General features: G+C 39.6%; 1 pseudogene; it reads left to right on the plus strand.

Moving 5' to 3' along the window:
- LOC113268463 (uncharacterized) overlaps nt 1-25,175 on the plus strand; it is a 45,435-nt pseudogene extending 20,260 nt beyond the window's left edge.
- Nucleotides 25,176-25,652: the final 477 nt, after the last annotated feature.

Consider the following 25,652-nt stretch of genomic DNA (forward strand, 5'->3'; position numbering starts at 1 on the left):
AACTATAGACTTTAGTTAATAATGTATCAATATTTATTTATAAATTAGAATAAAGTACCTCACCAAAGGAAAAATATTAAAAACAGGGGAATTGTATACAGGTGCATGAGTATAAATGATTTTTTTTTTTTACTTTTGTAAATAAAAGAAATGCTCCACTAGGCTTGCTCTAGCTTGACTGATTGTGAAAGCATCACATACCCTGTAGGTCTTTGTTTAGTTACTGAGAAAACTAGGGTGTATCTCTATGAAGATTTTAAATTATTGTTATTGGTCTTTTTTCTGAAAATGTTTAACAGTAATGTTATTTTCACTTAAAAGGGGGTCTTGTTAAAATCAAAACAGAACAAAACAAAAAACTACTGTGGGAGAACCTGAACTGGGAAAACTGGTTTTGCCTAGGATATTAAAGAACATTCACCATGGATGGGACTTAGAAGGGGGCAGGAGACCCTTCCCCATGTTCTCATTTCCCTTCTGCTAGCTGGATGCAGAGGACCAGAAGTATAGTCATTATCTCAGCATAACCTGAATGTGTGGAGGAGAACGAGCTGCCTACCAGAGTCACCAATCTGTCCATGTTAGATACATGAGAAATACAATTTGATTTAATGTAAGCCATTTGCATTTGGGGTCTGTTTATCAGAACCATAGAGTTGATACTAACTAAAAAAGTTACATGGAGGGGTCCAGTTTCCGTTACTCAAGAGATAGAAAGGTGGATGAGAGAGTGTGTCGGTGGGGGAAGAGTGACATTTTGTATTTGTTGAATTGGGAACAGATGTTAAAACATTGGATATTTTCCAGGACTTCTGACCCTGTCACATTTGAAAAGGTTTCTATCCAGCAAAAGTTTGTGTTCAGACTTTAAAATAAACAATCATTACAAACCAGCCCACTGCAATGGATGCTGCTCTGAGACATTATGTTCCAAACATTGGCTTAGTCTTCAATTATCTTTTCCACACAGAAGCTTACCTTCTCTCCCTTTGCCCAAACTTTCCATCAAAGAGCACTTGCCTTACTTCAGTACTTCTAATTAATGTTATCTCAGAGTTTCCCCTGTGTAGCTTGGTCTATTGCTCAAATATTCTTTTCTTTTTACTGAAATACAGTTAACCTAAGGAGATTAAAGGCCAATGCCTGTGGTCACACAGCCATGAGATTGAGCAGCTGTTTCCTGGCTTGAGAAACTAATACAAGATTGGATTGGAGTGGAACTTAGATGAGAGACCACCTGGTTATGTGGCTTCTGTAAACACTTCCCCTCCATAGGCATGTTGTTTGAGATTTTTATATTCTTTCCTTTGCCTTACACCAGGAGAATTTAATGCTTGTCCCATGGGACTTTTGCTTGCCATCTATCATAGGTTTATATACTTAGATTAACATGTAAAAATTGTATAGATAGATTTTGCTTTTAAAAAAATCTAATAAACTGAATAGCATTTTTATTCAAATAGTTGAAATGTTCCAGTGCACATACAGTGGAAAATGTAGGGCTTTAACTTTTGATAGACATGAGTTCATTCAGAACTCTTAAGGAGTGTTTCCAAAATAACCAGTTTGCTGTGCTGATTTCATGAATACATAACTTCTAATGATCTCCTTGAGAATAAGGGTAGTCTTCTTTTACTGTCATGAGTTTTATTTAGGTAATAAGAGTAATTATTCTGGCTATCATTACATATGATTATCATATTTATTCTAATATTTTTGTTTCTTTATTGAAATATTGAAAAAATTCTCAAGAAATAACTCAGAGAAGAGTAGTAACATCTTTGATATATATACATATCAGTCACCAAATATTTAATGAGAGACCCTAATGAGATGAATAGGATGGGGATGTTTGAAGACCTCTGATGGATAAAATAGCTATGTAGGCAGAAAGAGATTTAATATATAAATTAGATGCTTGTGAAATTGTTGAAATGGTGAAAGCACAGGGTTCCAGACTGAGCCCCCCAAATTTACTACTAGAACAAAATCCCAAAACTGTCTTGCCAGTTGAGCCTCTACCTCTGCCACAGGCAGGGATCTGGGGATCATGAAACTGCTGTGGCAACTACTGCCTCCAGGACTACACCACCTTACCCCAAATCCCAGAATGGTTCCAGGGCCGGTTGTACTGCTAGTGATGCACACCATGGGGAGAATAGAGTTGGAAGCAGTAGGGGCAGGTATTCTCCTCCTATGCCTGTATCTTGAGATGAGAGGTATCAGCGGCAACATAGAATACTTCTTGGTATTTTGGAGAATGTAGGTGTGCAGGTGACTTGTAATCCAATTTGAAGGCAGCAGGCTCACAAATGCAATACCTGATGCCACCAAGTCAAGAGCAGGAGCCAAAGACCCCAAGCCTGCCCCAGCTCCTTGTTGGAATGGGAGAAGAACTGGAAATTACCATGGGGTCTCAGCAGAACCCTGATGTCAACAAACTTAGGAGGTCACTGGATAGGAACATGAGAAAATCAATGATGTGAATTGCTGTTCAGGTATGCAGGAGAAAAACCTACTGCAACCTGAAGTACAAGCAGTGCCAGGGAAATGAGGTGGGGGTGGTGGGGGTTGGACAGCCTGGCAAGACCTGATGGAAGTCCAGCCTGGAAGCTTTGCAGGGTACCCACATGGGAGAGCAGATTTCTTTTCCTTTCTTTCTCCTCTCTGTCTCTCTTCTTCCTGCCTTCCCTCTTTCCCACTTTCTCTCCTTCCTTTTTTTTTCTTTAATAGGCAAATGTCTAAACTATAGGCTTGAATTAATGGAGGGATCCCTGGATTGTTAATGAAGATAAATCCAAAGTTGATTAAGTTGTCTGTCTAGGCTGGGACCTAGAGCCAAAACTGAAAGTGAGTTAAAGACATGAAGTTATAACTAACTTTGAATACCTCTGTTTTGGGGGCTTGTTGTACCTGTATAATTCATAGCTGTTAAATAGAGTTCTTGACAGTAAGCACCATGTACAGCTTTATTTTTTTCCTAACAATTTAGTCTCAAAATTTTCATGCATCTACAATAAATTTGGAAGAATTTTGCAGTGAAGAAGCATATGCTAACTACCTTGATTCTACTATTAACATTTTAATGTAATCACTTTATTATGTATCTGTATATTTATTTGTTCCTCTGTCCATCCATAAATGTCTTATTTTTTGAAGCACTCTAAAGTAAATTGCGCACATTAACATAATTTTCCTGAGTATTTCTTTCAACATCCATATTATTATTGGCTAGAGTCTAATGTTTGAGTTTTTAATTTCTTTTTGATGTAAAATAGACATAAAAAGAAGTGCCAAGCTGTTAGGTGTACAATTTCTAAGTTTCGAAAATGTATACACTGAACTAACACAAACTCATATCGTGATGGACCAAGAGTAGGCACCCTTTTCCTGTAAAAGTCCAGAAAGTATTTATTTTGTTTTATACCACTCTGTCACATATTTTTTGTTTGTTTACAAACTTTTAAAAATGTGGGAAAAAAAACATTTTTAGCCTGTGGGCACACGAAATAGGTTCTCTGGGGTTCAGTTTTTTATTGGGGACTGCACCTGATTATCCACAACGTTTCTTCTATCTCTGCATTACCTACAACTTATTTTTTGTCAGCCTGTCATACTTGGTTATTGTATTTGGTTGAAAATGTTCTCTTCATAATTTTATTCTTTCTTTCTGGATTGTTTCACACTGATCAACTCTAATTTGGAATAGTAATCTATTTCAGGTCCCAGAAGATAAGTCATTAGTGAAATGTAAATGTAATTAGATACAATGGGTTATTTGCCAAGGAACAATAGCGCTGTTAACTCTGTATTTTTGCATAAACGAATTGACTTTCCTAATATGAACTATAGTAAAAGTAAAAAGAAGTAAATAACTTGCTTGGTTGCCATAGTTGCCATTTGTATTAGTTATCTATTGCTGTAACAGATCACCACAAACTTAATGGCTTAAAAACAACATATGCGCGGGGCACCTGGCTGGCTCAGTCAGTAGAGAACGTGACTCTTGATCTCAGGCTTGTTAGTTCAAGCCCCAGGTTGGGCATGGAGCCTACTTAATAAAACAAAACAAAACAAAACATACCCTCACTGTCTCAGCATTCCTGTGGGTCAGAAATCTGGGTGTAGCTCCGTTGAGTTCTCTGATTCAGGATCTCTCATGAGGCAGCTACAAGCCGCTGTCAAGATGATGGTCAGGGCCGGGGTCCTTCATGAAAGCTCAGCTGGGCAAGGATCCATTCCCAATCTCACTTACATGATTGCTGGCAGCATTCAGTTCCTTTTAAGCTGTTTGGCTAGGGTCTCGATTCCTTCCAGGCTGTTGGCCAGAAGTCACCCTCAGTTACGAGCCACTAGGACCTTCCAAACACGACGACTTGTTTCATCAAAACCAACAAGGGAGAGAGAGTCTGCTAGCAAGATGGAGGTCACTCTTGTAATCTGGTCATGGAAGGAACGTCTCCTCAACACAGAGAGTATGAGTTAGAAGCAAGGCACTCGAGAAGGGGGATTATACAAGGAAGTCATCTCAGGAAGATGACTGGAAGCATCTGAGAAGCTGCCCAGCACGCCATTTGAATCTGTATTTCAAATGCATCCAATGTAGGTTTGTAAATCACTGCATAGTAGAATAAAAGCTGATGCTTAATTAATTATGTTTATACACTAGCCATAGCATAACCATATGCCGTGAAAAGACTTCCTTTTATGTTTAAACAGGTAAGTGTCATTCTCAGGAATTACAAATATTGAGTGCCTTTCTTTCTCTTTCCCCTGCTGGCTTACCACAGTACGGAGAAGCAGCTTGAGCCTATTGTGCTTGTGTCAGGATGTTTCAAGAAAATGGCTAAAGGACACAGCAAAAATCTTGCTTTCCTTTTCCTTAATAGGCAACTCTTCCCCAGGAGAATATTTCAGAATTTCATAGCTCTTAAAGTTTCCTTGAAAGTCTTCATTTAACTGAGCCGATTTCTTCTCTTCTGTCTTTATGCAGCCAGTTTCTAAATCAGCACAGTGTGTGATAATTGACTACATAAAAGCACAACCTGAGTGAAAATTTGTCTGAAAGTATTGTTTTGAAGTGGATGCAGACCAAATCAGAATTAGCCTTCAAACCATTGAAAACAGCTAAGAGGAAGAATGGGTGAGGAGTCAGCAATGTCATCCTTGCCTAGCAGGGAAAAAAGGCCCTGTATTTCAGGAAAAGTGACTCTCTTATTAATTCTCTAATTTTGGATGAACTACTCCTCTCCTCACTCCCTTTCTTCTGTTTACTCTTGCAGCTTTTGCTTTACTGAGAACATGCTTTTATTCATTTGCTTACATCTTCCAGTTCTTGGCATGTAACAGGTACACACATATTTGTTGTGTGAACAATTAATGAATCTACTTACCATTGGTGGCAGAACATTTTAACATTCCCTAACACTTTACTTACCTTATCACAAATGTTTCCTTTTTTGTTGTTGCAGTACTTTGATTTATAAAATCAGGAAAACACGAATCAGTTGTCTGTATGTGACTGCATGTATGTTACCTTGTCATTCAGTCAAGCCTGTTGACTTGTTAGTTATACAAACTAACCTGACATGCTTTACGCACAGTAACTTGCTGTCACACAACTCATTCATATTCTTCTGAGTGCTTGCAACTGTGTTTGTTAATATTTTTATATTGAATTTCTGGACTGGCTAACTCTCTATAAATGTGGGGTATAAATGCTATGAATTTCAAGTCATAAAACTTATGCATCTAATAATATAACTTAATTTTTCTATTCCAAAAAGTAAGTACTATCTTAAGCAGCTAGACTACAAAATGGCAGACAACCTAATCTAGCTCCTTCCAGGTAATCCAACCATTTTAGAATTTGAACTCAAGAGATTCAACATTTGCCATCCCAGCCCTGGAGGAGGAGGTTTCCGGAGACTGGTCACATACAGTCCTCTCCTGACGCTTAACCTGGTGTCTTCCTCCCATCTCTTCTTTGAGGTAATTGGCATCTATTCTCTCTCTCATGCACTGTCAATGTCCACAGCCCCATCATGGCCTCAACTGCCAGCATCTTTCTTGTCCCTTACCTCTCTCTGCCCTCCTGGGTCCCCTGCTGGGGATCAGGAACACCAAGCCACTTCACTTATACAGAGCTGGGGTACACAGAATCTCAGCCCTTCCATATGGCCAACTCCCTCATCCATTGCTGTCCATGCTTCAACCCTCACTGGGTAAGACATGCCATTTCCTTAATCCATAGCTGGGAAGAAAGCTGTAGATGTGGGACCCTGCCACAGGGTTACCGAGGCTGTAGGTGGCTCCAGATCCCCAGGCCTTAGCATGGGGAGTGGCAAGTGAGAGGATCTTTTCTGAGAACTCTCCTCCAAGGAGTGGTGGTCTATTGTTCCCATCTCATTTCTGAGGAAAAGTAAATTCTCTCACAGTCAGCAAGCCTTTTTTTTTTTAATTTTATTTTTATTATGTTTAGTTAGCCAACATATAGTATATCAGTAGTTTTTGATGTAGTGTTCAACGATTCATTAGTTGTGTATAATTTTATTAAGAAAAAATTAGCATGCAACAAAAGCACCTATTCTGAGTCTGTAATTTGATGAATTTTGACAAACACACACCTGTGTAACCATAACAACAGTCAAGACACAATATTATCATCATTCTAAGGCATTCCCTTGTGCCTCTGGCAGTGCATCACCCTCTACCCCTGACCCCAGGTAACCACTATTTTTTTTTTCTTTTTGGTCACTGCAGATTAGTTTGCTTTCTCTGGAAATTCCTTTAATGGAATTATACAGAATGTCTCTCTTTTTTCTTGTCTGTCTTCTTTCACTCGGCATGATAGTTTTAGCCCTACCCACATTATGCATATCAGAGTTTTTTGTTTGTTTTATTACTGAGGTCTATTGCATTATATGGATGTACCAGTATTTGCTTACATATTCACCTTTGATGGATCCAGTGTTGATTGCTACCAGTGTTGGCTATTACAGATAAAACAATTATGCATGCAAGTTTGTGTGGATGTTGTTTTGTGGACGTTGTTTTGTGGTATATACCTAAGAGTTGGATTGTAAGAAACTGCCTGTGGCAGAATAATACACTCCCAATGATGTTCATGTCCTAATCCCCAGAACCTGTGAATATGTGACTTCAGATGGCATAAGAGATTTTACAGGTGTGATTAAATTAATGATTTTGAGATGGAGAGAGTATTCTGGGTTAATCAGATAAGCCCAATATGATCACAAGGGTCCTTTATAAGAGGGAGGCACGAGGGTCAGAGCCAAATAAAGAGATGTGAGCAGGCCAGGAACCAGTTGTGTAGGCAACTTCTAGAAGCTGGAAAGGCATGGCAATGTCTTCCCCTAGTGTCTCTAAAGGGATGCAGCCTGCCAACATATTGATTTTAGCCCAGTGAGACCTGTAGACTTATGATCTCCTTAACCGTGAGATAGTAAATTTGTTTTTTTAGGCCACTAAGTTTGTGTTAATTTGCTGCATCAGTAATAGGAAACAGCTATACTGCCAAACTGTTTCTAAAGTGATGATACCTTTTGCATTCCCACCAGCAAAGCATGAGAGTTCCAACTGCTTGTCATCCTAGACTATTATCAGGCCTTCTGATTGGAATCATTATATAGAGGCTGCAGTGGTGTCTCATTGTGGTTTTAAATGGCATTTCCCTTATGACTAACCTATGTTGAACATCTTTTCACGTGGCTTTTGGGTATCCAGATATCTGTTGTCAAATGTCTGTTAAAATTTTGTCTATTTTTATAGAGTGATTTGTCTTCTTGCTATTTATGTGGATTCTATTACTATCTGGTATCATTTCCCTTAGGCCTGAAATATCTTCCTGTAGCATGATTCATAATGCAGATCTGCTGACAATAAATTTCCCTAGTTTTTGCTTATATAAAAATGTATTTCTCTTGTCTTCATTTTTGAAGGATAATTTACTGGATAAAGACAGAATTTTTTGGTTATAGCCCTACAGGGTTAAATTTTAAAATTTTTTCTAGCACCTCAAATGCATCATTTGTATGCCTCTTGGACTCCATTTTTTTCTGAGAAATTAGTCATTAATCATATAATTATTCTGACATTTGTGATAAATATTTTTTCATCAGTACTTTTAAGATTATCTCTTTATTTTTGACTTTTGGCAGTTGAACTGAAATTTTCTAGGAGTGGATTGCTCTACTCTACTTGGGATTTGTTAAGTTTCTAAATTTCCAAGGTATTTTTTAATGAATTTGGTGGATTTCTGGCCATATGTCTTCAATTTTTTTTTTTTCCTGCCCTTTTCCTTTCTCTACTGGCTTCTTCTGGATCTCCAGTTACACTTGTGTTGGACTGCTTGATACTATACCACAAATGCTCACTTTTTTCTGTGATCTTTTTTCCTCTGGCCTTTGGATTGGGTCATTTCTGTGGATTTATTTTCAAGTATGCCAATTCTTTCCTCTGCCATGTTCAATCTGTTGTTGAGCATTTTGAGTTACTTTTATATAGTTTTTACACTTTTCACATTTAGAATTTTTATTTATTTCATTTCTATTTTTTTCTGTTAAGATTTCCTATACGTTAACTAATTTCAACCATTTTAATTTTGATTATTTGAAGCATATTTATAATCACTGCTTTGAAAACTTTGGCTGATGAATTTTTACTAAATCTGCCCTACTGAGACTCCGTTTTTATTGACTGTTATTTGCTCCTGGATATAGGTTATATTTTCCTGCTTGTATGCATGTCTAGTGTTGTTTGCTTTCACTGTCAACTTGGTTTCACTGGACACTGTAGATAATACATTTTCGTGACCCTGGATTTTTTTTTTTTTTTTAATCTGAGGATTGTTGCATCATTGTTTAGGTAACCGATGAATTTGCCTGGATTCAAATTGCAAGCTGTGTCCCCTGTGGCACCCGGTAACTATACTAAGTGTTTATGGTTTCTAGCTTCTGCCTCTTTTTAGTCTGGTCCCCTTTACATTTATGTTGTGCATGGATTTGTGAAATCAATTCATAACACAGAAAAGTCACAAATCTCTGTTTTAAAGATATATGTCTCTATGGTCTCTATGTACCTTTTCAGAATCCCCTGGGGTCTTCCTCTGCATGTATATTTCAGCAGTCAGGTAGGGATTTGGGTGAAGTTTATACTCACATCATGGATCTCACCACTTCTGTGGCTGCACTGTTTCCAGGACTTTCTATAAAGTTCAGAACTGTTTTTTTCTCAACCTCTGATTTTGTCCTCTGCCACCTCAAGCTGATAATGGTGTGGTTTTCCACAATGATAGTCATGGGGATTGTAAAATGCCCTCAGGTAAAAATGATAGAAACCATTATTCTTATCTGTTGCAGTGGCAATGTTTCAAAAGTAACCTCTCCTTCAGATTATGAATTTTCACCTTTCTAGTCAATTGTTGTTTGTATTTCATCCAAGTTTTCTAATAATTATTTGTAGGAGGTCATACCCACCCACTCTGGCACCAGTACTGGAAGATCCTCCCTCTATCCTCAAGGAAGTTTGGTTTTTTTGGTTTTTTTTTTAAAGATTTTATTTATTTATTCGACAGAGATAGAGACAGCCAGTGAGAGAGGGAACACAAGCAGGGGGAGTGGGAGAGGAAGAAGCAGGCTCATAGCGGAAGAGCCTGATGTGGGGCTCGATCCCATAACGCCAGGATCACGCCCTGAGCTGAAGGCAGGTGCTTAACCGCTGTGCCACCCAGGCGCCCCTCTCAAGGAAGTTTTAATCTTCTCTTGGTAAGATATGTGTTTGGGTGGAGGAGAAGGTATTTGCACAAGTGCAGTTAAGGACATATAATGGTAATTATCATCAAAAAGTCTTTAAAAAGAACTGTACAGGAAGAACACTTAGGCTTTGAGTCTTGATATTTAAAAAAAGTGAAACTCAAAATTCTCTCTTAAATAATAGGCTTTAAATATTATTATTCTGGTAGAAATTTAAAAAAAAATTATATTCAAAAGTTAGTTGACATCATTGCTTCCCCAAATTTGTATTGTATTCTCCCATCTGGCAAATGAATGCCTGCTGAGATGGGGAAGCTATTGAATCCATGACAGAAGGAAGACCATTATAGCAAAAGAAATAAGGGTGGTCTCATTTAATATTTCCAGGTTCTGTCTTGCTACAAATAGTATTCATAATACAATTCTTATATAACTTACCTTCACGTGTTCCCCTGAAGCACCTGACGCCATTCTGGCACACTGATCTGCTTTAAAATATTTTTCTTTAGGGTGCACTCAGGTATTTACCCCTCTTTCATGCAGATGGTATCTCCGGGGTGGCTAGATCCTCTTTATAGTCCCAGATTCTCTCAGACAGCCCCTCCTCCTGTAGTATCGGTTTCCTCAGGCAACCAGGACATCCGGGAGTTAATAAGCCACCACTTTCCTTGACCCTTCAACCAGAGTAGGGGGCAGGCTCTTGCTGCTAACATTCTCTAAGATTCTTTGTTATTCCCTCTTTAGGCTCATAGCCATCTCATCACCAATTTTATTTAAATTCTCTCTGGAACACATAAAGTTTCCTGCTTTCTTGACGGCCCTGGAAAGACATTCCTCATAAATAAATTGCTCTGTTGGAATGGAAATAAGTGTGCAGGCAGGCAAAAATAAGTAAATTAAACAAAAGGATTGCTGTGGGAGAAACTACCGTATAAGTGATTCTCAGCAAGTGATGTCTTCCCTGACTCATAGCAAGCAACGCAGGAATAGGAATTAAACCATCTAGGGCTTCCATTCCTTTTGGCTTATCCACACTTTTGCAGACATGGTTCACAGGCCTTCTCTCATTGTACCATACTCACCAATAATGGGTGATCATAGGTGTGTTGAGACTGAAAGTGGCTGACCTTTATCATGTGAAAAGTGCATCACAGGGACTTGCTAATCGGTTTGTTACTGTGGCATTTCTGAGCTCTGAGTGTGGAATTGTTTAGACAGATTTACCTACCATTTAATTCATAATCTAAAAGTCTGTCTGACAAATTGTCATGTATTGCTACTCAACAGTTGTCCTCTCAGCTTTATGAAATTTGCTGATAGCTTGTCATCAGAGGAATAGTGGACACTCTTGATGTCCTTCCCAGATACCCTTTGAGCCAGTGTACCCATCTCTGGCTACTGTGAGTATTGGGTGGTTAAGAGGAAATGATTGCACTCTTTTCTGGGTAACTGCCTTAAGTTATGAAAGTTTTCTTGCCCCAAAACACCTAAGAATTATCAAAACAGGACTTTAAAGCCCTGGTGTCCTTTCCTAGATGCAGGACAACTCCATTATACTTTTTTAGGCTCCAGGGCTCCCTGTGGGATCTGGCTAAGGGCAAATGTCAGCTAACACATATTTTTGCTTACCTTCTTCTGCTGTTCTATCTTGTGTTTCCCATTTGTTTTATAAGTTACTCCTGAGAACTTTCTTTCAACAAATCATTACACAAGAACTCCCCTTTCAAGCACAGATTCTAAGGAAACTTATCTAAGTCAGGGTGGAATGCAATTATTCCTATAGCCAGTCAGCACTGTTCATATCACACGTGATTCAAAAATAGATTTTCTCTGCAAGATGTTGGAATACCGGCCACTTATTTGATTATAACACTTTATAAAAACGTAGCTTTGCCTGTGGAAAAAACTCTGAAAATATATAGATAAGAGTACCAAGTCTGTATGCTTGTCTTCGGGCTACTTCAGTTTTCTCCTACACAAGATGGAGATCATATCCTGTTAAAAATACTTGTGAAGAGTGAATGAGATACTATGAATGATCCCAAGTGGCGTGCTCAACAATAGTAGGTGCTAGTGGGTGTTTCTAACAGATATATGGCCACATTAGATTGAGATTTCCAGTTTCTGATCATATTATGGAATTTGGAAGAAAGCAGTATAGACAGAGCTGAGTCCACTTCAAAAAACATTTTCCTACATTAAGAATGATACAGGGAAAAAAATGTCACTAACTTTCCAGGTAAAAAGGCATCTACAACTTCTTTTTTCTAGTGTGATTAAAACTCTAGGTAAGAATGCAGTAAGAAAAATAATCACTTGGGATTTTAGAGATCTGATGTGGAACACCAGACAAGGATCTCTGACTTGTTCAAGAGAATGAATGTCCATCCACGTCAGATGGGCTGGAATATCTGACCTTGGGCCTAGGGATTTGACAAATGAAGGTGGTCACCATTTTAGAACATAGAGTTGAGTCCCTGCATAACTTTCTTCTTGCTCAGTCTTTAGAAGACTAGACTTTCTAGTCTCATCACACTTAAGAATGCTTCATTTGTGTAACAGCTCTATTTGTCACCACTCACGTAGTATGTCTTAACTGAAGTCCCTGATGTCTTTCATGTCCAAATTCTATACAATCCTTGAGCTGGAAAGTGAGTCCCTTGATAGTCTTAGTACAACCAAATGTTGGTGGCTGGGTTTGTCATACTGTGGTGGATTTGATTTCAACTCAGTCAAGAGTGACCCTGTGGAATTGTGGGCCGGTCACCTAATCAGCAAAACTAGTCCTGCTGTGAAGCTTAATGTTGAAACCTAGGGCTAAATACTATAAAGGTTTTATTTTCTCATCTGTGGGTACATAACATAATTTTATTAATAAATAAGCAAAACTATTTAATAAGCAATATTTCATCTATGAAGAAATTTGAAGCTTAATCCAGAGGCAAACCTAGCTAGCTAATAAAGATAATATTCTACCAACACAAATGTATTATTAAAAATAAGCTTACAATGATTTTTGTGGTGACTTACATTATTGTAATTAGGATGTTTTCTGTTACTTCTCTTTTTCAGTTGCTTGAGTCTCTCTACTGAGTAGTTCTAAATCTGTTAAGTTTTGTTGTTACATACAGTTCTTTAAATAGTTTTTAATTAGTTTTAATTTAGGAAAGGAACGTTTTGGTATTCTGTGATGAAAACTGTCAAAATAATATGAATAAAGCATACACGTCACCTGTGCACACATAGAAGTTCATTATTACTCTCATCTAATTTTTAAGTCCCCCCCATTTTACTTTTTAATTATTTTACACAAAGTTTTAGTCATATTGGTAATGATATGACAGGTAACTTGCAAATCCATTTTGCATCTCTACTGCATTTTCTGCAGTGGGCTTTTCTTTCAACTGTGTTAATTTATTGGGAGTCACAAAAACATGTCAGTAGCTCCACCATATTCTACAAATCTTAGATTAGTTGGGAAGACATTACATCATGCACATTATTAGAAAAACAAAAAACCCTAACATTGTCTTTCCTTAGGAGTTACTGCTAAAGATCTGGGCACATCTTTGATCAAGGGGAACCTAGGCCAGGAGAATGAAACTTCTTCACTCTTCTCACCAGACTGACTGTCTTGCAATGTTTAAGTTTATATAAGGTGTCTTGTAAGATTATCCCATAAGATCTAGTAATCAGTTGTTGTTGATATGAAGAAGCGGTCGGCTCAGTAGGTGCTCTCCCTCCTTCCCTGCTTCCCTCAGCTTTGCTGCCATTCCAATCTCCCCATGATTTCATTTCACAACATATTAGAAGCATACGTACTTTTGTGCTTTCTGGGAAGACAGGCTAGGAGAGCTAGTATGAAGATTGGTCCTAGAAAAAAAACCTTGGGATAAGATTTTGAGGTTGTGTGGCTTGATGGTGAATTTTATGTGTCAAATTGACATGGACATGGAAGGCCCAAATATTTGGTCAAACATTATTCTAAATGTGTCTATGAAGGTGTTTCTGCATGAGATTAACATTGGTAGACTGTAAAGCAGTGCCCTCTGCTATTTAGGTGGGAGTCATCCAATCCATTGAAGGCCAACTCTCCCTTGAGGAAACTCCCCCTGACTGATGGTAGTGCTGGGACATCACTTTTTCTTGCCTTCAGACTAGAAATGAAATGTCGGGGTTTTTTTTTGTATTTTAAGCCTGCCAACACTTATACTGAAAATAGGCCATCAGCTCTCCTGAATCTCCAGCTTGCTGACTGAATCTCCAGCTTGCTGACTGGAGACATACAGATACATACTCTCTATATATATAGTGTGTATATATATATATATATATATATATATATATATATATGGAATCTGCCAAGTTTGTTCATATATATATATATGAACAAAATTTTAAAAATAAATTTTCTAAACTGGTTACGGCGTTTCTGAGTCTCCTTAATCCATTTAGGTTTAAAGACACTCATGACTCTATTTCTAGTAGTAAAGAGATCACAAATAATCCATGGAATGATCTGCCAGTAGAGATACACAAAACATCACCATGAGATACTCCTAATCAAACATTTAAAAGAAGTAAGGATTTCAGTAAACATGTATATGATACTTTTTAACATTTTTACCAAATTAACAAGAACAGTGAGATTGGCTGGTTGCTCCTAATGTCACTGAACAAAGTGAGAAAAGAAAGGGATTAGGTCAGGGATTTGAATACCCAGCTCAAGTACTGTATAACTGACCTGAAAACATCTACGTCTACCCTGAAAGAGAACAAAATCTCCTCAAGCTGCTGGGCTGAGATCCTTGACAACAAAGCTCATTCTGCAACTGGCTGAATTGCAAAGCACACTGAACTTCCAACCTCTCAGAGTGTATATTGTTAGAGAGAGGGTATCGAATGGAAGGAATGGCATCCTAAAGGTTAGATGTGTGGGAAGATCCTGATGGAGATGGAGACATTGAGCCCCTGAATTCTTACGAGTATTCTTTGCCAGTAGGAGCAGCCTTTCCACACTCAGAAGAAATCTCCACCTTCATCTAAGGGGATTAACCCTGCCTTGTCTGAGAAAACTGTATTGGCACTTGCCTTGTAAGACACTGCTGATTCTCCTCAGGACCCATCCCACCACCCTTCTTTCAAACTTTTTTTTTTTTTAATAATTTTTATTTTGTTATATTAGTCACCATACAGTACAACCCCAGTTTTGATGCAATATTCCATAATTCATTATTTGCGTATAACACCCAGTGCACTGTGCAATTTGTGCCCTCCTTAATACCCACCACCAGCCTATCCCAATCCCCCACCCCCCTCCCCTCCGAAGCCCTCAGTTTGTTTCCCAGAGTCTCCCATGGTTCCTTCCCCCTTCTGTTTACCCCCCTTCATTCTTCCCTTCCTTCCCCTACTGATTTTCCTGCTATTTCTTATGTTCCATAAATGAGCGAAGCCATATGATAATTGTCTTTCTCTGCTTGACTTATTTCACTTAGCATAATCTCCTCCAGTCCCGTCCATGTTGCTACAAATGTTTGGTAATCGTTCTTTCTGATGGCTGAGTAATATTCCATTGTATATACGGACCATATCTTCTTTATCCATTCATCTGTTGAAGGGAATCTCGGCTCCTTCCACAATTTAGCTATTGTGGACAATGCTGCTGTGAACATTGGGATGCATATGGCCCTTCTCTTCACTACGTCTGTATCGTTGGTGTAAATACCCAGTAGTGCAATTGCTGGATCACAGGGTAGCTCAATTTTTAGCTTTTTAAGGGACCTCCACACTGTTTTCCAGAGTGGCTGTACCAACTTGGTGGGAATCCACCAACAGTGTAAGAGGGATCCCCTTTCTCCACATCCTCTCCAACATTTGTTGTTTCTTGCCTTGTCAATTTTTGCAACTCTAACTGGTGTAAGGTGGTATCTCAGTGTGCTTTTGATTTGAATTTCCCTGATGGCTAATGATTTTGAACATTTTTTCATGTGTCTGTTAGCCATTTGTATGTCTTCATTGGAAAACTGTCTGTTCATAGCTTCTGCCCATTTTTTTATTTGATTATTTTTTTCCCATGTATTGAGTTTGAGTAGTTCTTTGTAGATCTTGGATACTACTCTTTTATCTGTAGTGTCATTTGCAAATATCTTCTCCCATTCCGTGGGCTGCCTCTTAGTTTGTTTTTTTTTATACTAATATTTTTTATTATATTATGTTAGTCACCATACAGTACATCCCTAGTTTTTGATGTAAAGTTCCATGATTCATTACTTGCGTATAACACCCAGTTCACCGTGCAATACGTGCCCTCCTTAATACCCATCACTAGCCTATTTTCTCAGCACTGTTTATTGAAGAGACTTTTTTCCACTGAATGTTTTTTCCTGCTTTGTCAAAGATTAGTTGCCCAACTCCCGAGGGTCCATTTCTGGGTTCTCTATTCTGTTCCATTGGTCTATGTGTCTGTTTTTGTGCCAGTACCATGCTGTCTTTGTGATCCTAGCTTTGTAGTATAGCTTGAAATGCGGCAATGTGATGCCCCCAACTTTGTTTTTCCTTTTCAACAATTCCTTGGGAATTCGGGGCCTTTTCTGGTTCCACACAAATTTAAGGGCTGTTTGTTCCAGTTCTTTGAAAAATGCCATTGGTATTTTGATCGGGGTGGCATTGGAAGTGTAGATTGCTCTGGGTAGTGTAGACATTTTAACTATGTTTATTCTTCTGATCCATGAGCATGGAATATTTTTCCATCTTTTTGTGTCTTCTTCAATGTCTTTCAAGACCAATTTACGTCTCTGGTTAAGTTAATTCTGAGATAACGTATGATTTTTGGTGCTATTGTAAATGGAATGGATTCCCTAATTTCTTTCTTCAGTCTCATTGTTCGTGTATAGAAATGGAACTGATTTCTGAGCATTGATTTTGTATCCCGCCACATTACTGAATTGCTCTATAACTTCTAATAGTTTGGGAGTGGATTCTTTCGGGTTTTCCATATAGAGTATCATGTCACCTGCGAAGAGAGACAGTTTGACTTCTTCTTTGCCAATTTGGATACCTTTTATACCTTTTGTTGTCTGCTTGCTGTTACAAGGACTTCTAGTACTATGTTGAATAATAATGGTGGGAGTGGGCATCCTTGTCGTGTTCCTGATCTTAAGGGAAAGGCTTTCAGCTTTTCCCTGTTGAGAATGATATTCACTGTAGGCTTTTCATAGATGGTTTTTATGAAATTGAGGAAGGGTTTTAATCAGGAAAGGATGCTGTATTTTTGTCAGATGATTTTTCTGCATCAATTGAGAAGATCATATATGGTTCTTGACTCTTTTCTTGTTGATATGATCTATCACACTGATCGATTTGCGAATGTTGAACCACCTTGCATCCCAGGGATGAATCCCACTTGGTAATGATGGATAATCTTCTTAATGTACTGTTAGATCCTATTAGCTAGGATCTTGTTGAGAATTTCGGCATCCATATTCATCAGGGGTATCGGACTGTAATTCTCCTTTTTGATGGGGTCTTTGCCTGGTTTAGGGATCAAGGTAGTACTGGCCTCATAGAATAGTTTGGTAGTTTTCCTTCTGTTTCTATTTTTTGAAACAGCTTCAGGAGAATAGGTATTATTTCTTCTTTGAATGTTTGGTAGAATTTCCCGGGGAATCCGTCAGGCCCTGGACTCGTTTTGGGGGAGGTTTTTAATCACTGCTTCAATCTCCTCATAATTAATTGGTCTGTTTAAAAAAATCGATTTCTTCCTGTTTCAGTCTTGGTAGTTTATAGGTTTCCAGGAAGGCATCCGTTTCTTCCAGGTTGTTTCATTCATTGGCATAAAGCTGTTGATAAAAGTTTCTAATGATCCTTCCTATTTCATTGGTGTTGGTTGTGATCTCTCCCCTTGCATTCATAATTTTATTAATTTGGGTCCTTTCTCTATTCTTTTGAATAAGTCTGCCCAGTGGCTTATCGATCTAATTTATTTTTCTAAAGAACCAGCTTCTAGTTCTGTTGATCTGTTCTACTGTGCTCCTGGTTTCTAATTCATTGATCTTTGCTCTAATCTTGATCAACCGCCTTCTCATGCATGGGTTAGGCCTGTTCTTCTGTTCCAGCTCCAGCTCCAGCTCCTTGAAGTGAGAATATAAAAAAAAAATTTAGAGTTTTCTATTCTTTTGTGTGAGGCTTGGATGGGTATGTATTTTCCCCTTAGGACTGCCTTTGCAGTGTCCCATAGGTTTTGGACCAATGTGTTTTCATTCTCGTTGGTCTCCATAAATTGTTTAAACTGATTTTTAATTTCCTGGTTTACCCAATTATTCTTGAGCAGGATGGTTCTTAGTTTCCAAGTGTTTGAGTTTCTTCCAAATTTTTCCTTGTGATTGAGTTCCAGTGTCAAAGCATTGTGATCTGAGAATATGCAGAGTATAATATACTGAGAATAATCTCAGTCTTTTGGTATCGGTTGAGACCTGTTTTGTGACCCAGTAATGGTCTATTCTGGAGAAAGTTCCACGTGCATTTGAAAAGAATGAGTATTCTTTTGTTCTGGGGTGTAGTGCTCCATATATATATATATATATATATATATATATATATATTCCATCTAGTCCAGTATATCATTCAAAGCTCTTGTTTCTTTGTTGATTTTGTGCTTAGGTGATCTGTCTATTGCTGAGAGTGGAGTGTTGAGGTCCCCTACTATTAACGTATCATTATCTATATGTCTCTTTATTCTGGTTAAGAGTTGGTTTGTGTATCTAGCTGGTCCCCTGTTGGGGGCATAGATATTTATAATTGTCATATCCACTTGTTGGATACATCCTTAAGAATAATATAGTGTCCTTCTGTATCTCTAACTACCGTCTTTAGTTTAAAATTTAATCTGTCTGATATGACAATTGCTACCCCAGCTTTCTTTTGAGGTCCGTTGGCATGAAAAATTGTTTTCCATCCCTTCACATTCAGTCTGGATGTATCTTTAGGTTCAAGATGAGTCTCTCGTAGACAGTAAATGGATGGGTCATGTCTTTTTATCCACTCTGCAACCCTGTGGCATTATGGGATCATTTAGGCCATTCACATTGAGAGTGATTATTGAGAGATATGATTTTAATGATGTCATGTTTCCTGTGAAGTCTTTGTTTCTATAGATTGTAAATTTATGTTCTGTATCACTCTTGGGGTTTTTTACGTTTACAGAACCCTCCTTAATATCTCATGTAGGGCTGATTTGGTGGTTATGAATTCCTTCAGTTTCTGCCGATCCTGGTAGGTCCTTATCTCTCCATCAATTCTGAATGACAGCCTTGCTGGATAAAGGATCCTTGGCTGCATGTTCTTCTCAGTAGAGCTTTGAAAATACTGTGCCAACCATTCCTGGCCTGCCAGGTCTCTGTAGAGAGGTCTGATGTTATTCTGATATTTTTCCCTCTGTACATAAAGATTTTCTTCCCCCGGCTGCTTTCAAGACTGTATCTTTGGATCTAATATTTGCGAATTGCACTATGACGTGACGTGGTATAGGTCTGTTCTCATTGACCTTGGGACGGGTCCTCTCTGCCTCTTGGACATGAATGCTTGTTTCCTTTGCCAGATTAGGGAAGTTTTCAGCTACAATTTGTTCAAATATCTCTTCTAGACCACTCTCTTTCTCTATTCCCTAGGGGATGCCAATGATTCTGACATTGGAATGATTCATTGAGTCAGTAATCTCCCGTAATCTAGATTTTTGAGATTGGATTTTTTTGTGCCAGGTTTCTGTTTTAACTTTCTCTTCTACCATCCCATCCTCCAATTCACTAATTCGTTCTACTGCCTCATTTACCCTCGCCATCAGAGTGTCTAGTTTAGACTGCATTAGATTCATACCATTTTTAATTTCTGCCAGATTCACTGTCATTTCTGCCCTTAGAGTTCCTATATTCTCATTAATATTTTGTTAATATTTTTTTCAATCCTACACATCATCTTGACCATTGTTACTCTGAACTCCATTTCTCACAATTTGGTTATATCCATATCCATCAGTTCTGTGAACGAGGCCACAGACTCATTATCTTTTCTTTGCTGGGGGGCATTTCTCCTCCTTGTCATTCTGATGAAGAGAGATTGCGGGGATGCCCAGAGCCCAAATTATTGACCAGGACCCAGGCAGTGTGCACTTGTTTTATAGGGACCTTAGGGATGTGGGCTTCTTGATTTTTCAGCCTGCCTTCTGGGGGAGGGGCCTGCTGCACTGATACTCAGGCAACCCTGTTTGGGTAGAGTCTCCCTGTCCCCTGTGAGGGTGGATGGGGATGGGCACAATGTGAGCTGGTATTTCTGGGCTTTTGTTCTCTGGCAGCTTTTCCCGGCTGTTTTCTGGGACTATTCTGAGAGTCAGAGCAACAGTGGCCTTATCCTAGCCTCTGTCTCAGAACAGAGAGATCACAGTCCACTCTCCACTGAGCTCTCTTGGTCACTTTAACTCTGTTTCTGTCAGTGCTGCCAAAACCCCTGAAGCATCCTGGGATGTGTGCCCCACAGCCAGTGTCCCAGCCCTCACTTCCAGGGCCGCCATATCTCTGTCCTTGGTGCTTCTAACACCGCCAGCCAACCCCAGTTCCCGCGCGCGCTCCCAAGCTCCCTGTTTCAGTGTGGTTCACGCTCCAAAGCGCAGATTTTCAGTCTGGTCGCGCACGCGCTCCCAAGCTCCTGATATCAATCCAGTTCCAGTGAGCACTCCGGAGGTCCAGTTTTCAGTCTGGTCTCAGTTTCAGTCTAGTTTGAGTGTGCGCTCCAGAGGTCCAGTTTTCAGTTTGGATGCGCATGCTCCTGAGCTCCCGGTATCAGTTCGGTTCCAGTGAACGCTCCAGAGCTCCAGTTTTCAGTCTGGTCCCATGCACGATCCCAGCCTATGGTCCCAGTCTGCTCTCTCGTGGGTGCCGGTCCGCAAGTCCAGTCTGCTCCCTAGTGCAGGTGGCTACTGCTTCCCGGTGCCCGAGCGCATTGGCTCCCTCCCCCTTTTGTTTATCTTCCGATATCTGTGTGCGGCTTCATGGCTCCCCACTTTGTACCTCAAGATTCAGCACTGGAGATATTCGTTTGTAGAGATCCAGATGTATCTTCCTGCATCTCAGGCTGATTCCATGGGTTTTCAGGATGGTCTGGTAGATATCCAGCTCAACTCAGGGGACCAGCTGAGAAAGGGTCTCCTACTCCTCCGCCATCTTTTCTCCTCCTTGCAGAAAGTTGTTGCTTTTCTTTTCATAGAGTTTCTGCTACTCTTTTCTTCACTCTCCAGTTGCATTCATAGGTATTCATATTTTTGGTAGATCTCTAGCTGAATTCCTGGGACCAGATGAACTTTAGGCCCCTGCTCCTCTGCCATCTTGGAACTGGAACCAAGAGTGCTCCCCTCTTTGCCTCTTGATCTATAAATAGCTCAAATTCCAGCAGACCCTTAAAGGTGACATACAAAGTGTGACCCATGAGAAAGTACACTGCACTCCAAAGGAACTGCTTGGATTTTCTAATTTATGCAGCCAGAAATCTGGGGAAAATGTGTGGGAATGGGTATTAAGGGTATGGTGTAACCACAGGAGGCACATAAAATTAAATCTGAGATTCTGCAGATAATGTTGCTGTTTGAGATATTAGAAAGAGCTCTAACAATTTGTTTAGTCGGCTGAACCATAGACCAAAAGATGGCTCACAATTGGTGAATTGGATATGCTGGGAATGCTTTGGTTTAAGATAAAGGAAGGGATTCAAAGATTTTAGGATGATTGGGATGTTAGAGTGGATCTGTCACTTAAGACCTATTCACTCACTCTAAGAGAGTCCTAAAAACACCTTTCACCATGATTGTGAGACATGAATTTTTGAAGGGAGTCCCAACATGCTTGCAGAGCTCTGTGATCACTCTTCTTCATAGGCCAGTCCTTGTAGTGGGAACTGCTGTTACTGAACTGGGAAACATAAATCCAATGTGAATAATTAGATCCTAGCATGACAGAGGCCAAACGGCAACAACCAAAGCAAAAGTGGCTGTGGCTTAGTTAAAGGACAGCAGAGCCAAAGCAGGACTCAGAATAGTCTGACTTGTGTGGACCTATAATTTTGGTTAGTTGATTATGGTGTCCCTACAGGTAAAATAGATTAGAAGCCTACTAAATTCTTACTTGATCTATACAAGCAGAAGAGTTCTAGGTCAAATAAGCAAAAATCTAACCTGAATCATAAAAACAGAGAGTTACAGACCCTTAATCAATTCCTCACTTGAACCAGTTTACACACCCAGGACCCTTTGAATGAAGAAGAAGTTGGGTCCTACTGAGGTAGGACCCTATTACATTGCCAAGTATACTGTTCATCCTTCTCCCAGCCAGCCTTCCTAAAAAGGACCTACAGCTTTTTACCAGGGTAACTGCATTGGGGAAGAGGAAGAAGAACTTTTGGGTACTACTGAACACTGACTCTTAACTGGCACTAATTCCAGGAGACCCAAAGCATCACTGTGGTCCCCATCAGAGTAGGGATTTATGGAGGTCAGGTTATCAATGGAGTTTTAGCTCTAGTCCATCTCACAGTGGATCCAGCAGATCCCTGAAACAATTCTGTAGTTATTTTCCCAGTTCTGGAATGCATAATTGGAATAGACACATTCAACAGCCAGAAGAATCTCCACATTGGTTCCCCGACCTATGGAGTAAGGGCTCTTATGGTGGGAAAGGCCAAGTGGAAGCCACTAGAACTGCCAAGGAAAATAGTAAACCTAAAGTAATACCACATGCCTGGAGGAACTGAAGAGACTAGTGCCACCAACAGGGACTTAAAAGATCCAGGAGTAGTGATTCTCACCACATTCCCATTCAACTCGCCTATTTGGCCTATGCAGAAGACAGTTGGATCTTGGAGAATGAAGGTGGATTATCATAAGCTTAATGAGGTGGTGACTCCAATTACAGCTGCTGTACCGGCTGTGGTTTCATTGCTTGAGCAAATTAAAGCATCCCCTGGTACCTGGTGTGCAGTTATTGATCTGTCAAATGCTTTTTTCCCCTCAATATCTTTTAGGAAGACCAACCAGAAGCTGTTTGATTTTAGCTGGCCAGGTCAGCAACACACCCTCACTGTCCTACCTCAGTGGCACATCAACTCAGCAGTCCTAAGTCATAAGTTAGTTCCTAGGGATCTTGGTCACCTTTTCCTTCCATAAGATACCATGTTTGTTCATTACATTAATGACATTTTGATGATTCAAACTATTGAGAAAAAAGGAGCAACTTTCCTAGACTTATTGGTAAAACATTTGCATGTCAGAAGTTGGGAAATAAATATGACAAAAACTCAGGGTCCTTCTACTTCAGTGAAATTTCTGGGGGTTTAGTGGTGTGGGCAAGTCAACGTACTCCTTCTAAGGTGAAGGAAAGTTGCTGTATCTGGCCCCTCTTACAACCAAAAAAGAGACTCAATGCTTAGTGTCCCTTTTTGGATTTTGGGTGTATTCCTCGGACCTATTTATCAAGTGAACTAAAAATTTGTTAGTTTGAGCGGGACCCAGAACAAGAGAAGGTTTTGCAATAGGTCCAGGCTGCCATGAAAGATGCTCTGCCACTTGGGCCATCTGATGATCCAGAAGATCCAATGGTGCTTAAACTGTCAGCAGCAGATATGAATATTGTTTGTCTTTGACACGTCCCCATAGGTGGATTAGAGTATGGCACAAGCCTTTAGGATTTTGTGGAAAATCTCTGACATTGTGGATGATGAGTCTTGTTTTGAGAAACAGTTCTTGCCCTGCTATGGGGGCTTAATAGAGACTGAATGCTTAGCAACCAGTCACCAAAGCTATCAACTGACCTGAATTTCCCATCATGAACTGGGTGTTATCTGACTCACCAGGCCATAAAGTTGGCCATGCATCCCAACACAAATGAAAGTGGTAAATATATGATCAGGCCTCAGCAAGTCCTGAAGGCACGAGTTACATGAGGAAGTCATCCAAATATCCATGGTCTGACACCTGCTACACAGTCTCTGTCTCCCAGCCTACACCTATGACCTCACAGAGAATTCCCTATGATCAGTTGACAGTGTAAGAGAAGACTTGGGCCTGCTTTACAGAAGGCTCTGCAGGATATGCAAACACCACCCAAAATGAAAGGCTGCATTATTACAGCCTCCTTCTAGGATATTCCTGTAGGACAGTGGTGAAGAGAATCTTCCCAATGGGTAGAAATTTTGGCAGCATACCTGGTTGCTCACTTTCCTTGGAATGAGAAGTGGCCAGGCATGTGATTATACACCAATTCATGAGCTGTGGCTAATGGTTTGACTTGATGGTCAGGGACTTAGAAGAAACAGGATTGCAAAATTGGTGACAAAGATATTTGGAGAAGAGGAATGTGCATAGACCTCTCTGAATAGGCACAAAAACTCATAAAGCTACTAAAGTTCTGTGTAAATGCTCACCAAAGGGTGACCTCAGACAAAAAGGATTTTAATAATCAAGTGAATAGGATAACCTCTTCTGTGGATGCCAGTCAACCTGTTTCCCCAATCACCCCTGGCATTGTTCAATGGACTAGTGAATAAAGTAGCTATGAGTGGAGGGATGGTGGTTATTTGTGGTCTCAGCAATATGGACTTCTATTCACCAAGACTTATCCAGCGAAGGCCACTGATGAGTATTCAATTTACCTGCAACAGATATCAATACTGAGTCCTCAATATGACACCATTCCTTGGGGTGATCCATGGCTACCTGGTCATAGGTTAACTACATTGGACCACTTTCATCATGGCAAGGGCAGTGTTTTGTTCCTACTGAAATAGACACAGTCTGGATATAAGTTTTTCTTCCCTGCATGCAATGCTTCTGCCAAAAGTACTATCTGTAAAGTTATAGATGCCTTATTCACTTGTATTTCAGACAGCATTTCTTCTGCTCAATAAACTCACTTCATAGGAAATAAAGGGTGGCTATGGACCCCTAATAATATAATTAATTCAACTTACCATGTTCCTCACTATCCTGAAGCACCTTGCTTAATAGAATGTTGGAAAGACCTTTTAAAGACTCAGTTACAGCACCCAGAGGGTAGCAATACCTTGCAGAGCTCTCCAGGATAACGTATATTCTCTGAATCAGCATACAATATACCATACTGTTTCTTCCATAGCCAGGATTCACAAGTCTAGGAATCTAAGGGTAAAATGGGAATGACATTACTCACTATTACTACTAGTGACCCACTACCAAAATTGTTGCTTCCTGTCCCTGTGAGTGTATACTCTGTTGTCCTAGATGTCTTAGCTCCAAAGGGAGAAATGCTTCCACCAGGAAATGCAATAAAGATTCCATTAAACTGGAAGGCAGGATGGCCCCTTGCCTGCGTGAGTTCTTTATGCCTCTAAGGAGGTGGAAAAAGAAGGAAGTTATGGTGCTGACTGGAACGCAGAGTTATGGTCCTGACTATGGAGGAGAAGTTAGACTACTACACCACGATGGAGATAAGGAAGAGTATGTCTGGAATATAGGAAATCCCTTAGGGTATCTCTTAGTATTACCATGCTATGATTAATGACAATGGAAAACTACAACAACCTAATTCAGGCGGGATTACTAATGTCGCAGACCCTTCAGGAATGAGAGTTTGGGTCACCGCACCAAGTAGAGAACCACAACCTGCTGAGGTGCTTGCTGGAGGCAAAGGGAATACTAAATGTGTGGTGGAAGAAAGTAATTCTAAATACAATCTATGACCTTATGACAGCTACAGAAGTGAGAAATAAAGGCTTTCTCAGATAGTCATGAATATTGCTCTTTATTTTGTTCTGAAAATGTTTGTATGTGCATATATATAACAAATACCTTTGTTTTTTTCTCTCTTA

Source organism: Ursus arctos, unplaced genomic scaffold (assembly GCF_023065955.2).
Source record: "Ursus arctos isolate Adak ecotype North America unplaced genomic scaffold, UrsArc2.0 scaffold_8, whole genome shotgun sequence".
In the NCBI taxonomy this organism is placed as follows: Eukaryota; Metazoa; Chordata; class Mammalia; order Carnivora; family Ursidae; genus Ursus; species Ursus arctos.